This window comes from Tenrec ecaudatus, assembly GCF_050624435.1.
Source record: "Tenrec ecaudatus isolate mTenEca1 chromosome 1 unlocalized genomic scaffold, mTenEca1.hap1 SUPER_1_unloc_15, whole genome shotgun sequence".
Classification (NCBI taxonomy): domain Eukaryota; kingdom Metazoa; phylum Chordata; class Mammalia; order Afrosoricida; family Tenrecidae; genus Tenrec; species Tenrec ecaudatus.
The window spans coordinates 1,499,158-1,514,593 of record NW_027457555.1 but is presented as its reverse complement, the minus strand read 5'-3'; the positions used below and the strand labels follow the sequence as shown (position 1 = coordinate 1,514,593).

Genomic DNA, 15,436 nt, shown 5'->3' with positions numbered 1-15,436 from the left:
CAAAAAATCACAAAACTGCCAGATGGAGGGCAGGGCAGTGCTTTCTTTTCAGGCTTCCCTCTCATTCTTTCTCTGGTCGCATCATCATTCCAGGTACAGCAAACTCATTGCAGTCCAGTCAATTCCTTATGTAAGTTTTCCAAGGTTGTACAGCATTACTGGAACAGACAGCCCCATCATTTTACCATGAAGCAGCTGGTGGGTTTCAACTGTCAACCTTTCAGCTAGCCATTCAACATTTACATGACAGTGCCTTCAGAGTGGTGAGTCATAGTCTGCAGACACCGTGGGAAAGAATCATTCTTCTGCCTTATTTTCATAAGGTGGGTTACTAGGTAGGCAGGTGTGAGGCAGGTGTAAGTAGAAATCAACTTGATGGCAACAAACAACAACACCGATGTTATTGTTTTGGGGCTGGGGAAATGAGACCTATGAGGCATGGAGCTAAGTAACAGCTACTTCAGGTTTGTTAGGCACTTCGTCGTTGAGCTCTGTTCTAGATACTGGTTATACAGCTAGAAGGAAGGTAGCATCTCTGTTCCTGGGATTGAGAGATGCGAGGGGTTGGGAAACTTCCTGTCCCGTTAGTAGTGTGTGTAGATTTTGTTTCTGTTGTTAGATGCCATTGAGTCAATTCCAACTCCTAGCCACCCTATGGACAATAGAACGAAACACCACCCAGTCCTGCACCATCCTCTCAATAGTTGTTATGGTTCAGCCCCTTGTTGCAGCCACTGTGTCAATCCATTTACTGAAGGTCTTCCTCATTTTCGCTTATCTCTCTTCACCTGGCAGAATGTCCTTACTCCTCCAGGGACTGATCTCTCACTAACAGTATGTCTAAGGTACATGAGGGGAAGTCTCACCATTCTTGCTTCTAAGGAGTATTCTGGCTGCACATCTAACCCACATTTGTTTGTTCTTTTCGCAGTTCATAGTACTTCCAATATTATTCACCAGCATCCCAATATAAATGCATTGATTCTTCTTTGATCTTCCTTTTCAATGTCCAACTTTCACGTGCATACAAGGCCATTGAATATAATACTCAGATGGCTTTATTCAGGTACACCTTCAGCTTCAAGGTAACATCCTTGCTCTTAAACACTTTGGAGAACACTTTTGAAAGAGGTCTCTGGCTGCAACGCGTGGCGCCTTTAAGGATGAAGAGGCGGGGGGCACAGGTGGAAGCCCATGGCCCCTTAAGCCTTGGCCTTTTTGGCAGCAGCTGGAGCCACTATTGAGGACAAGGCAAGAGGCCAGCCAGCACTTCCTGTGGAGGCCAAGGGCTCAGGACCTGAGCAGGTTAAGCTCTGAGTGCTGAGTGAGCCAGCCTCAGAGCCGCACCACCTCCATGGGCCAAAATGACCTGATGGGCAAGGCCTAGGGTTTCACAGACCAGGTGTGGTTCCTGCGGCCTCCCCGCCCTATCCCAGACTCCTGCCCACCCGGGCCTTGCCACCATAACCCCTGATGTGGGTCTGCAGCCCACCTGGTGCCTCCCTAGGCCCCAGAACTCCTGCCCTGCCTGGTCCACGCACCTGAGACCTCACTCCAGGCCCCGTGTCCCAACCCTGGTCCTGCTCCAGGCCCCCTCCCTGCCCAAGACTTTGTTAGTCTGGTTGGTCATGAGGGATGGAAAGGAGGAGGGATCCTGCCCAGGCCCCTGCACCCCATCCAACTTGGGATGCTATGGGTTGGTCCAGCCCCCAAGGTGGCTTCCCTCCCACAGGCCCATATACCCAGAACTCCATTGGACCCACTGGGTACGTGAGGCCTCCCCATCAAGGGCTCGGGATATGTGCCCACATCCTGGAATGGGATCCTAGCTTGCTAGAGCCCCACTCCCCTCCCCTTAAGCCCCAACAACTTAAGATCCCTAGAAAGTGTCTGTTTGTGGGGGCCCTTGTGGGGTCACACTCTGGCTGTGAAGGGCTAGGCTATGGATTTTGGCACTTGTCTTCTCCATTCTGAATCTTTAGACCATTGGTCCTTCCACGGGGCAGTTCTACAGGAGTATCAGGGAACTCTATTCGGGAGTGAAGTTGGCCAGATTTGAGTAGGGGTGCCCTGGCAGGGATGCCAACTTGGGAGAAGAGCCCATCTCCCCTTTCTCTTTCCCAGCTGCAAAAAAAAATTAAAAAAGGAAGAGGTCTCATAGAGCAGATTTACCCAATGCAATACATCCTTTGTGTTCTTGACTGGGGCTCGCGTGATAATTTATTGTGGATCGCAGCAAGGAGATAGCACTGATCACTTCAGTATTTTATCCATTTATAATGATCATGTTGTAGATGACAGGGACATAATTACATATAAATATGTCCCTGGGACCCAACTCCTGGGGAGTCCCAAACAACTTGATGAAAAGGAAAATGGGAGAGAGAAGACAAGCACTCTGAGCCTAGGTTGGAAGGACAGTCCTTTGTGAATAGAGAGCTTCAAGGGTATTGGAGTTCCTGGAGGAGGGCAAAGAGTTCCACACTCAACTATTCAGCAAATCATTGGCAGTTGGAACACACACAGGGGCACCATGGAGGAAAGGCCTGGAAACCTGCTTAAAGCCTATAGTCTTGAAAGTCCTATGGAATCCACACATAAGGCACCATGAGTCAGAATCAACTCTCTCATGCCTGTTTTGGTTTGGGTAGAGGAGCTATTAGAAGCAGTGGGGTATAATGTTGAATCCAAGAAGAGGAAGGATTTGGTCACCATTAAAGTGACTTCTGACCCAATTAATAACAATCATACAGACTTTTGTGGGAGAAAGATGAGGATTTCTATGGCTGTAAATATTTAGTGTCAAAAACCCACATAGACAGTTCTACCCTGCCCTATACAGTCGCTGATTTGGTGTCAACTGGATGGCACTAAGATATCAACTATTTGCTGAAAGGTTGCCATGTGGAAGAGCTTGTGCCAAGTCCGTTATGGATATGCCTATGATCTTTGTGGGAGACAAAGGTCCTGCTTAAGATTAATGTCTCTGGTGTCAAATCGCTCCATTGTCCAGTCTTGACTCTATGTCCTTCTAGCTCTATAACCTCGGAAAAATCATTGAACCCCCTTTGTTCTGCTGTGTGTACAAGGGAAGTGAAAAATAGTTCTTAGGTTGTGTGTTCGAGGTTGAGATTGAATGATAGAAAGACCTTGTTGTTGTTAGTCGCCAGCAAAGCAAATTTGATTCCTTGTGACCTTATGCCGGATAGGACTAATTACTGCTAGATCCTATGCAATCTTCCTGCCAATTGGCAGGTTTGAGGTCATTGTTGCGGTTATTGTGCCAGTCCGTGTCATGAAGAGTTTCCCCAGATCCACTATTTTACCAAACATGATGTTCTCGTCTCGCAATTGGTCTTTCCTAACGACATGTCCAAAATCAGCATGACAAAATTTTGCCATTCTATCTTCTAGGAACATTCTTCGAAGAATGTCCTGGTTCGATTTCCTCCAGGACTGATTTGCTCATTCTTTTGGCCACCCACAGTATACTCAATACATGGTCTTTTCCATCACGGTCATTTGAATGCCTCAATCCTTCTTAGAATCCTGGTCCTCACTGTTGTAGAAACTCCATTTCTCACAGCTTGCTTCAGATCTGCTGAAGTGGAATCTGAGTTCTTGTAGGCCCCAAGGACATGGCATTTGTGTGCCTGCTAGAAGCACTGAGGAACAACGTCTGGCCCATAGTAAGTTCTTATAATTGTTCATTGCGATCCGTGTTATTATTTATCATCCCATGTAAACTTTCCAGCACACGCACAAGTCAGGAAACCAAGATTCTGAGCCTGTCAGTGCCTTCACTGAGTCTACCCCTCAGGAGAGGGGAGGGGCTGCATGCAAATCGAATACATGATCAAACCAGTTGGCCTGGGTGGAGGGACTTTCAATGCTAAAATAGGGGGACGGGTTGTTGGGTATGTGGGAGGAAAGACATCTAAAGAAAATCAGCAGAGTGCTCCGAGGCTCTGGAGTTCTGACTACAAAGACACATAACCCAGGCCTATATATCTTTGGGGGATGTGCAAGACCAGTAATTACAGGTAAAGACATACATCACAGGAAGGGGTTGCACTATAGGGTATACAGCAATGAGAGAGGGACAATATAGGGATATACACAATAGGAAGAGGAGGGATTGGGGGCACAAATGTGACAAGGGCAGATCCTAGATTCAGGATGGCAGCCTAACTTGGAATGTCACTGAGCTGGTTTGACCTGTTTTCTGGGTCTCCATAGAAACAATTATCAGTAGGGTGTAAACTCTTCCTATGGGAACCAAGCTAATGGTCACAAGCATTTAGGGAGAACTAGCCCATTGTCCTTAACAGCAGGGAGGCGGGGACCTCTACCTGCCCTGGGAGCAGACAGTTGTCTGGCCAATGACTGCCTTCAGGGAGGATGTCTCCAAGCATCTGGCCTCCCACGATATGCTAGCAAATAGGCTCTAGTGTTTGACATGTCTTTTGGGAGACAAATCTGGGGAGAAGTCTCTTTATAATTCCACATACATGATGTAAGGTATCGGTCCATGTGCCTTCATTCCTTTGCATGTGGCGACTCAGTGGTCATAGCACTGTGTATTGAATAAGTGGGTCTTCCCCCATTCACATAATTGTCAAATCACAAGTTACCATAGGTGTACGGGTGTATTTCTTGATTCTCATTTCTACTCCTTGGACTGCCCTCTTAGGAGTACCACACTCTTTTGATGATTGTGGCTTTGTTAGATCTCTCGGGAGATCGAGTTGTACCTCGTTAGAAAGAATTCACGCCGGAGCCTGGTTCGTGATCCAAGTGAGTTTGATGAGAGGTAGAAGAAGTTTCAGGTTTTACACAGCACCCATAGGACTCCTCCAGACCATGTAGCTTGGCTGAAGCTGCTCAGCGTCACGCAAAGATCTCCCCTTCCCTGCGACTCTCTGCTCTCTGTTAGATCTCTCTCTCTCTCTCTCTCTCTCTCTCTCTCTCTCTCTCTCTCTCTCTCTCTCTCTCTCTATCTCCCTTCTCCCCCTCCCCCTCCCCCACCCCTCCCTTTTCATGGATTCCAGGGGGAGGCATGGTGGACGACCCCAGATGGACCCCATTGGCTGAACGGAATTCACCTGGCTCAGGTGGGCTGATCCAGGTTTAGCACCCACCCAATCCCACTGGTGGGAAACCTGAGCCTCTGAGCATGTGCAGTGTGCCGCTCTTTGTTCCCTTGCCTGGCTCTCTGGGCATGGCTTAAGGGACATCCCATCCCTGCGCTAGTCTGCCTAACAATGTTACAGTACATTTTTAAATTGGAAAGGATGAAACTTCCTATTTTTAAAAATTTATTTTTTATTTTATTTTGAAACCTCCTATTTTGTTCTTCTTTTTTTCAAGATCATTTTTACGATTTGAGGCCCTTTGCAATCATGTGAATTTGAGAATTGACTTTCCGTTCCCCTAAAAGGAACATAAAAGCTGTTGGAATTTTTATAGGGATTGCAGATCACTTTGGTCATATTGTCATCTTAACAATATTAAGCCTTCTAATTTATTTATGTCTTCTTTAAATTCCCTCAGAAGTATTTTTAGTATTTGTCTCCCTCATTAAATTATTCCCCAGTCCCATCTACATTTAACCTCCTTTCTGGGAAATGGGCAATGCGACGGTGGGTGAGGGGAGACGCGGGGCAGTGTAAGATAAGATAAAATAATAATTTATAAACTATTAAGGGTTCATGGGGGAGGGGGAGGGGGAGCGGAGAGGGAGGGGAGGGGAAAAAAGGAAAAAGCTGATTCCAGGAACCCAAGTGGAAGACGAATTTTGAGAATGATGAGGACAACGAATGTATAAGGGTGCTTTACTCAATTGATGTATGTATGGATTCTGATAAGAGTTGTATGAGCCCCAATAAAACGATTTATTAAAAAAAATATTCCTCAGTCCTTTAGTTGTTTAGATGGTATTAGAAATGGAATTGTTCTCTTTCTTTCCTTTTCCGATTGTTTGCTGCTGGTGTATGGAAGCACAACATATTTTTAAAGAATCTTTTTATTAGGGACTCATACAACTCCCATCACAATCCATATACACATCAATTATGTAAAGCACATCCGTACATTCATTGCCCTCATCGTTCTCAAAACATTTGCTCTCCACCTAAGCCCCTAGCATCAGGTCCTCATTTTTTCCCTCCCTCCCTGTTCCCCCCTCCCTCATGAACCCTTGATAATTTATAAATTATTATTTTGCCATATCTTTTCCTGTCCGATATCTCCCTTCACCCACCCCTCTGTTGTCTGTCCCCCAGAGAGGAGGTCACATGTAGATCCTTGTAATTGGTTCCCCGTTTCCAACCCATCCTCCCTCTACCCTCCCAGCATCACCACTCACACCACTGGTCCTGAAGGGATCATCTGCCCTTGATTCCCTGTGTTTCCAGTTCCCATCTGTACCAGTGTACATCCTCTGGTCTAGGCAGACTTGCAAGGTAGAATTGGGATCATGATAGTGGGGGAGGAGGAAGCATTTAGGAACTTAAGGAAAGTTGTATTTTTCATCATTGCTACATCGCACCCTGACTGGCTTGTCTCCTCCCCGAGACGCTTCTGTAAGGGGGTGTTGTCCAGTGGCCCACAAATGGACTTTGGGTCTCCACTCTGCACTCCACCCCTCATTCACTATGATATAATTTTTTGTTCTGATGATGCCTGATACTTGATCCCTTCAACACCTCGTGATCGCACAGGCTGGTGTGCTTTGTCCATGTGGGCTTTTTTTGCTTCTGAGCTAGATGGCTGCTTGTTTACCTTCAAACCTTTAAGACCCCGACTCTATAGCCGGGCACCATCAGCTTTCTTCACCACATTTGCTTATGCACCCATTTGTCTTCAGCGATCAAATCAGGGAGGTGAGCACACAATGATATGAATTTTTGTTCTTTGATGCCTGATAAGTGATGGCTTCGGCACCTCTTGATCACACAGGCTGGTGTGCTTCTTCCATGTGGGCTTTGTTGCTTCTGAGTTAGATGGCCGCTCGTTTACCTTCAAGCCTTTAAGACCTCAGATGCTATTATCTTTTGATAGCCGGGCACCATCAGCTTTCTTCACCACATTTGCTTATTCACCCGCTTTGTCTTCAGCAGTTGTATCAGGAAGGTGAGCCTCATAGAGTGTCAATTTAAAAGAAGAAAGTATTCTTGCATTGAGGGAGTACTTGAGTGGAGGCCCAAAGTCCTTCTGCTACCTTAATACTAAACCTATAAATATATGCACATAGATCTGTAAGGTCTCTCTCTCCGGGACTAGATTTCAGCCTTGGTCCTTGGCTCCGCGCGAGAAAGATTTTATGCTGAAGCCGGGCTCGTGATCCAAGTTAATTTAATGAAAGTTCAAAGAAGCATCAGGTTTTATGCGGCACCCATAGGATTCCTTTGACCATGCGGCCTGGCAGAGACTGCTCCGGGACACGCAAGGATCTCTCCCCTCCCACGGAGATGACCAGACCCTCTCCCTCTCGGTTCCTGCCTTCTTAAGGGTTCCTGGGGGAGGCGTGGTGAACGACCCCAGGTCGATCCCATTGGCTGAATTGTAGTAAACTGGCCCAGGTGGGCTGCTCCAGGTGTAACGCCCATCTCCACCCACTGGCGGGAAAATCCAGCTTTGTCCTTTGCTGGTTCTCCTGGGCATGCGTAAATGGACTTCCCAATTACCTAGGCTAAGCTACCTAACAGATCTATTTCCCCATCCTCATATATAAACATATTTGCCTATGTACATATCTTTATCTAGAACTCTATAAATGCCCTTTGCCTCCCAGCTCTTTCCTCTATTTCCTTTTTTGACTTTCCTCCTTTCCCTCTATCATGCTCAGTCCCCACCAGGGTTTCAGCAATTCCTCTTGGTTACATTACCCTTGATCATGCCCTACCAAGCCTCCCACACCCTCCTCACCACCGATTTGGGTCACTTGTTCCTTTGTCCCTGGGTTTGTTAACACCACTACCTTTCCCCCCACTTCCCCCTCTCCCATGTCCCCTCAGAATTGTTGGTTCCATTGTTTTCTCCTCCAGATTGTTCATCCACCCTATCTTATTTAGACAGACCTGAGGAGGTAATAACATGCACAAAAACAAGACAGAGCAAAACCAAGAAACAATATACAGCAAAACAACAACAAACCAATGACAAAAACCAAAACAAAACACAATAAGAAAAAAAAGCTTGTAGTTAGTTCAAGGATTGTTTGTTGGCCTTTAGGAGTGTTTTCCAGTCCAGTCTGTTGGGGCACCATGCTGGCTCCAAAGTCCACCTTCAGCATTCCCTGGGGACCTCGCCACTCCAATCCCTTGCTGTTGCACCCCTTTAGTGTTTTGCCTCAGTGTGGCAGGATCATATTGGGTGCAATTCCCACACTGTGTCTCCATTGTTGTCCCCTGTAGGGCTATGAGTCAGTGAGGGGCGCCATGTCTCCTAGTTTGGCTGGCCATGTGGTCCTCTCTGTGAACTGGCTGTTCTAATTGGAAATATCGTCCCCATGGCCTGGTGGTCCAGGATGTGCTCCACTCTCCTCGTTCCCCTTCCTCTGCTCCCGTGTGCTCTAATCAGATATGTCCCTCTCCTGGAGCTTCAGATTCAATGCCGCCCTTTGAAATAAATTCTTCTGGGGGGAGGGGCAGGTGTCCATTTAGTAGTTGGGATTGGGACCGGCCCCTCAAACCTCTCCACTGGTTCCCTACTGCATGCTGGCATGCTGCATTCACATCTTGGAGCATTGGGTTGAAGTCTGGTCTCTCTTTCCCTGTGGAGATAAAAACAATACCCGCTCCCCTTGGGTGGGTTAGTGAGGCTGAAATTCTTTAAGTGAGCAGACAGCGTCTATTTTCTCCTGAGGAGTGGCCAATGGGTTTGAACCACTGACCTTGCTGTTAGCAGCTACTGGGGTTCCTTACAGTTAGCCGTAGGCACACTAAATGAAGAGACAGTAGGTTAGAAGATAAATGTGGGGAAATCAGTTAAGTGGAATGAGGGGCTCCGGGATGGAGGTTCAATAGGGTGAGTAGAGCGGGCCTCAATGAGGAGGTGGCTCTTGGGCACAGACTCAAGGGCGGGGAGGGAGGGAGTGTGCAGACACATGCGGGGGCAGTTCACGGAAGGCAAACACCCTGAGTCGGAGAGAGGTTGGTGCGCTCGGGAGAGGGAAGCGTTTTTCCCATGTGTTTTTGGTTGGTTAAATTCCTAGCAGAGGAATTATGGGGTCAAAGGAATTGTCTAGATCTCCTTTGAAATTCTCTCGTTTCAAAGCCCTGGGATAGAAGAGTGACCGTACTCCAAAAGAAATCTATACAAATGCAAGAAAATCAAAATGGAAGAAGAGTAGAAAACATAAAGGGGCTAAAAATAGCAGTTAGCACCTCTGTTAAGAATTTCTGTGAGAATCTCAGGGGTTTACTGAGTCATCTTCTGCGGTGCCTGTTACAGTGGGCTGGCACAGCTTGGCCACGTGTCACCCCTCCGCGTTCCTGTATCTACTAGGTAGGATCCTTCTTGCCTCTTTGCCAGTGACTTTCAAGTACCAATCAGCTCTTCCCTTTCCACCTTCCCAGGTCCCCTGGGACCTTCCTATTCAGCTCCAATTTCTGATCTAGCTAAAGACATCCCCACTTTCCCACTGACCGTGAGACTAATCGGGTGACTTCACTGGAGGCACGCGACCTTGTGGTTCAGGGGTAGGTCAGTGGTCTTGAAGCACAGGGGGGACCTTCCTCTCTACCCAAGGGAAAGAATGGAGGGAGCTGCAGGGCCAGGGAGCAGGGAGGGTGTGTGGTAAGGGGCCGGCTCCAGGCAGAGGCTAATCAGAGGAGAAGAATGGGTTGGGCCCCGTTACCAAGGCCAGGCAGACTTTATTCTCCAAGTGGTAAGTCATCAAAGGAGGTTTGCTCAGAGTGACAACATGAGGCTGCCTTTCAAGAAGATGTCTGGAGCTGGGGTGATAAATGCTTTTGGAAGGAGGGGAGTTAAGCCAGGGGAACCAGTTAGTTCACTGTGGCAGGAGATATTGTAAGCCTTTCATCCAGTCATTAAGCCAGTGTGTACTGGGGATCCTTTGCGTGCTGGGCACTGTGCTCCATCCTGGGAAGGCATAACCCACACCCCCACCCTCATGGAGATCACATTCTAGCCGGGGACAGAGACAGCTATCCAGTGGAAATCAATTGAGTAGATAGTATATTAACCTGTTTGCAAACCTGTCACTGGAGTCGTAGAACTGCCCCGTATTGTGTCTGAGGAAACAGATTGGCCACCACGTCTCTCTCCCGAGGGGCACCTGGTGGACTGAGATCATACCCTCCTGGTTAGCAGCCACGTGCTTAAGCACCGTGCCACCACCAGGGCCCGTAGATAGTGTGCTTGACGGTGCAGGTGGTCAAGTGGACATGCACGCAGGAAGGGAACGAGGAGTTTTTCAGAGCCCCGGGGTGGTGTCCATGGTTAAGCATTTGTCTTACTAATGGGAAGGTTGGTGCACTTTGCCTACTCCTAAAGGACCCCATGAAATGCAATCCTTTTCAGAAAAGTCAGGGCCACAAACTGTGGAGCAAAGGTCCACTCTGACATCCCGGGTCACCAGGAACCAGAATCGACTCGAGGGCAACTGTTGTTTGTTTACTAGAAATGGTTGTGGGCTGGGGGCCGGGAGGGGGTGGGCGGTGGGTGGTGTGGTTCACAAGTTCCTAAAGAAGAAGGATAGCCAGCTGGGGGAAGGAAGGCTCTTGGGGTGACTTGTGAGTGGAGGGGCCCCAAAGGAGGTGGCATGGGAGAGGGAGAAGGTGAGGGCAAGGGAGGTTGGGAGTGTTTGTAGGTAGACTCGGTGAGACGAGGAGCCAGCCAGGAGCACAACAGGGAGTCAGTGATGTTTATGAAGGGCAGCAAGAGAAAGCCACCCAGGCAGCACACAGCACGGTACCATCATGGAAGACCCAGGGCGTTCAGCTTATAGGCATGTCTCCCCGATGAGGCTGTCAGCATCTTGAAAGGACCCATTCACACTGGCCAAGCCAAGTGCTGAGCACATTCCAAAATATTCAGTGAATATTCGCAGTTGGAAGGCATTCTTCCTTCATCTTGCTGCCCCCAGCCACGGGGAGCTCCCTGCGTGGTGCCTGAGGCTGCTTTTCTATACTTCGCTAGAGGTCTGCCACCGCAGCTAGGGAAGCTAACCAAGGGTCTGGCCCCAGGGAGGACTGGGGTTTGGGCCAAGCAGGAGTCCCGCTGTGTTAGCCCCAGTAGACCAGAAAAACAAATTCATAGACACTTATATGTGTTTTAAAAGAGAACTTTATATCAAAGAAAAAATGTACATTAAGAAAACATCCCAGCCCAGTCCAGATCAAATCCTTAAGTCTGATATTAGCCCATATGTCCGACACCAGTCTATAAATCCCTCTTCCTACTCATGAAACACAAGCAATGATGCTGATGCAGGAAGATCACAGGCCAGTGGGTGGAAAGCCTTGTGGACCCAGTGGTGGTGGAGGCATCCCAGCGCTAGCAGGGGTCTCCAAGTGAGCCCTGCGGCTCCAGGGCTCTAGTGTAACTCTGTGTGTCTTGTCAGCAGGAATGTCTCACAGGAAGGGAGCTATTGATTACCGAGGGCACCTACAAATGAGGTCATCAAGCTGCAACCTGAATGACAGCTTAGACTCGACCCCTCCACAAGTTGACACCAGAGTATGTTGCTCACGTGCTCTTGGGCTGTGTGGCCCCTCCTGGAGTAGGCGTGCGGCAGCCTCATCCTTGAAAATCCCCTTCTATTTCTGGTGGTCCAGAGTCTCTTGGTCCCTCCCCAGTGAGCACTGCCCAGTGATACCCTGTGGCATGCCCAGAGAGGGCATCTCATCCGTAAGTGGCTGGGTGCTGTTTATGTCAACATCTACCTCCCACCCCACTTAAGAGCTTGGCGTGCCTCCAACCGTGCCCTACCTGGATGAGGCCCCGATGCCACTGCACTTCTACCGGGACTGGGTCTGCCCCAGCAGGCCCTGCATCGTGCGCAATGCCCTGCAGAAGTGGTCACTCCCCTATCTGAGGTGGGTGCAGCCTTGGGCTGGGCTAGGGTGATGGGCGAGTTGTCTTGTGGCATGTGGGCATGCTCTTAGAGTCCCTTCCCCTAGGGCCACGGTGGGCGCCACGGAGGTGAGCGTAGCGGTGACCCCAGATGACTATGCTGATTCCGTGCGCGGAGACCAGTTCGTGATGCCAGCCGAGCGCCTGCTGCCCCTGTGAGGTGTGTTGGATGTCTTGGAGGGCAGGGCCCGGCACCCTGGTGTGCTCTACGTGCATAAGCAGTGCTCTAACCTGCTTACTGAGCTGCCCCAGCTGCTGCCCGACTTGGAGCCCCACATGCCCTGGGCCTCCGAGGCTCTGGGTGAGAGGGGGCGACTGGGGCAGAGGGCAGTCGTTGAGAATACACAGCAGAAGCACACACCAAGCTTCTACACTGACAGCTCGGTGACATTGATTGTCTTGGCCCACACCCACCACCCCATGGCCAGGGTCAGGCCCTGCCGTCCTGGAAGCCTTGACTGTTGACCGACTGCAAAGGATTAGTGCTCTAACTTTTGCCTGTGGGGGGCTGGGCCCACTCCCCAAGCCCTCCAAACCATGGCCTCTTTGCCACTTTTCCCTGGGATGCCCCTCGCTCGCATGCAGCACCCCTGCCCACATCCTGTTGGGTGTTATCCCAGACCCAACCTGCAGGGGACAACCGCTCCTAACTCTCCTCCTCTGTCCTGCAGGGAAGATGTCAGACGCGGTGAACTTCTGGCTGGGGGAGGCGGCCGCAGTGACGTCCTGTAGGTGTCTCTGGGATGCAGGAACAGGGAGGAGCCAGGATGGGGCCAAGGGTGGGAGGCTGGCCTGGAGGGTCGCTCTACCATTCTACGAACAGAGGAGGAGCGGCGTGGCAGCGTGGTGGGTGGGATGACTTTGGTGTGGGGGCGCACTAGACATCTCTCAGAGGGCACGTTGGCCCCGGAGGTGAACTTGGGAGAACCCTATGCGTGGATATTTACCTCTTTGGAGAGATGACCCGCATGGGGCGTGTGGTGTGTGCCAAGTCCCTGGTGGCTGGGATCTGGAATGCCCTCCACCCCAGCCCCTCCTGGGCATCTCCTGGAGTCTGGTTTGACTATGTCGTTGAGAATACACAGAGCAAAAGCACACACCAAGCTTCTACGCTGACAGCTCAGTGACATTGATTCAGTCCCTCTAGTTGGTTCAAACGTTCTCACCCTCCCTTCCTGAGTTCTTCTCCCTGAGGGAAATGAGGGGGCTTCAGAAACTGTGTAGAAAATAATGGGATTCCCCCTCCCCCCTTATATATTCATTGTCCTCCAGGATCCTGGCTGTTCTTTGAAGAGGCTGTTTTCAGTCTGAGACCGGATGGAGTTTAAAAGAGCACCATGCTCATGGCAGAGGGATAGAGATCCTTTACTGGCTAAGTTGAACTAGTACTGGGCGTAAAGGAGACATCAGGGGACACATTGGATGGAAGGTTGAAATCTTTATTCGCAGGACTTTCTCGTTTTTACACCCCTGGCTGTCTTGAGGCGCAAGGCTCTGGGTGGGCAGGTTCTGCCTCTCATGTGCCCTGCTCCGCCAAATCTACCCAGGACCTTCTTTGTGTTGGCAGTGCACAAGGACCACTACGAAAACCTCTACTGTGTCCTCTCTGGAGAGAAACATTTCCTGTTACACCCGCCCAGCGACCGACCCTTCATCCCCTATGGTAGGGCTGAGGCCTGCCTTACGCATGGGCCCCAAACCAGAGGAAGGGTAGCGAGGATTCCCTGCCTGTGTCCCTGGGGCCAGGCAGCCAACAGGAGAGGCTGGGAGGAGGTGTGATGGGCTGGGAGCACTCTTTGCTGAGCTCCCCCTTTTTCTCTGGCATCAGAGCTGTACACCCCAGCAACCTACCGACTCACTGAGGCGGGCACCTTTGAGGTGGTGGATGAAGAGGCCATGGAGAAGGTGTCCATCTTGGCCCTGGGCCTCAGGGAGGGGCGAGCTCATCCATCTCCGAGGAGCAAGCGGGCCCCAAAGGTCTTGGGAAGGTGGCCCCTTCCTCCGTAAGGTCCCGCCTTCTGGGGCTGGCTTCCCAGGGCGGATGGAGTGGGACCTTTGGCCCTTACCGTTGGCAAGGCCAAAGGCCGAGTTCCCCGGTCCTGCTCCGTCCCCAGGTGCCCTGGCTTCCACTGGATCCCCTGACACCAGATCTGTCCCGGTACCCACAGTACCGTGGGGCCCAGGCCCTCCGGTGCACCATGCAGGCCGGCGAGATGCTCTACCTGCCGGCCTTGTGGTTCCACCATGTGAAGTTGTCCCAGGGCTGCATTGCTGGTGAGGAGCTGCTGGCCTCGGCCAGCTGGTTGGCAGGGGAGGCTCTGGGTCAGAGCTGGGCCACCCACTCCTGTGCTTGCTCTCCCCACAGTGAACTTCTGGTACGACATGGAGTATGACCTCAAGTACAGTTACTTCCAACTGCTCGACACCCTCACCAAGGCCTCAGGCCTGGACTAGTGGAGCCCCCAGGGAATGTGCCCCCCCACAGCTCAGGGGGCACTCTGGCTCCTCCCCAGATGGGCCCCCACAGAGACACCCTGCAATCTGTCTGACCCAGAACTCCGTTTGGGTTGGGACCGACCCTGGAGACTATCGTGGGTGATAGGAGGAGGACCAGGAAGTGCCAGGCAGGTGTCTAGGTCAGGGTTCCCAGAAAGCTGCCACGCAGGTGAAGCAGCCCCGTGGGTGGAGGCCAGCTGCAGCGTCCTCCCTCCTCTGTAAAGCTGTGAAGTGGATATAATGATGGTCCCTACCTTTCTGGCTGCCCTGGGGCCTGGAGAGGGTTTCTGTAAGGGCCCGCTCGCTTGCTCGAAGGACATGCTCAATAAAGCTGGGGAGGCTCCATGTGGTACCTGCTCCTTGTGGCTTTCTGTGTCTCCAGGAGGGCGGGGAGGGTTCAGATGGAAACGTCAGAGAGAGGAGCTAGCTCCCTGTCTGTCCAGGGACCACAGCATGTACTCCGGTCTGGCCGGCAGGCCAACCCTGTTTTAACTCTCTGCCAGGGCTCATTGACTGAGACTCTGGTTTACTTTGCAATGGGGTTGGTTGCCTGGGGACGTGCCTGTGTCTCCTAACCAGCACAGGGACCAGGGGACAGAAACTGCCCCACCCCCACCCCTGGGCTGCTCCTCTGCAGAAGTAACTGGCTTTCTCATGCTGCCCCCACAAAAGGGGAGATGAGCCCCCTTCCCCTGGGTGCCCACCTGGAGCTCCAGTCCTGGCCATCTCTGGGGACCCAGGTGGCCCAGGCCCTGGCTTTGAAGAGCTGTTTTTAGTAACAACCACTCCCCTGCTGTGATGATAGGCTCCGGATACACCCCTCCTCCGGGTCTGCTTC

The 15,436-nt window shown here is 50.9% G+C and overlaps 1 pseudogene; it reads left to right on the top strand.

Moving 5' to 3' along the window:
- The first annotated feature begins 1,052 nt into the window (after nucleotides 1-1,052).
- Nucleotides 1,053-14,556, top strand: LOC142435795 (bifunctional peptidase and (3S)-lysyl hydroxylase JMJD7-like; annotated as a pseudogene).
- The last annotated feature ends 880 nt before the right edge of the window (nucleotides 14,557-15,436 follow it).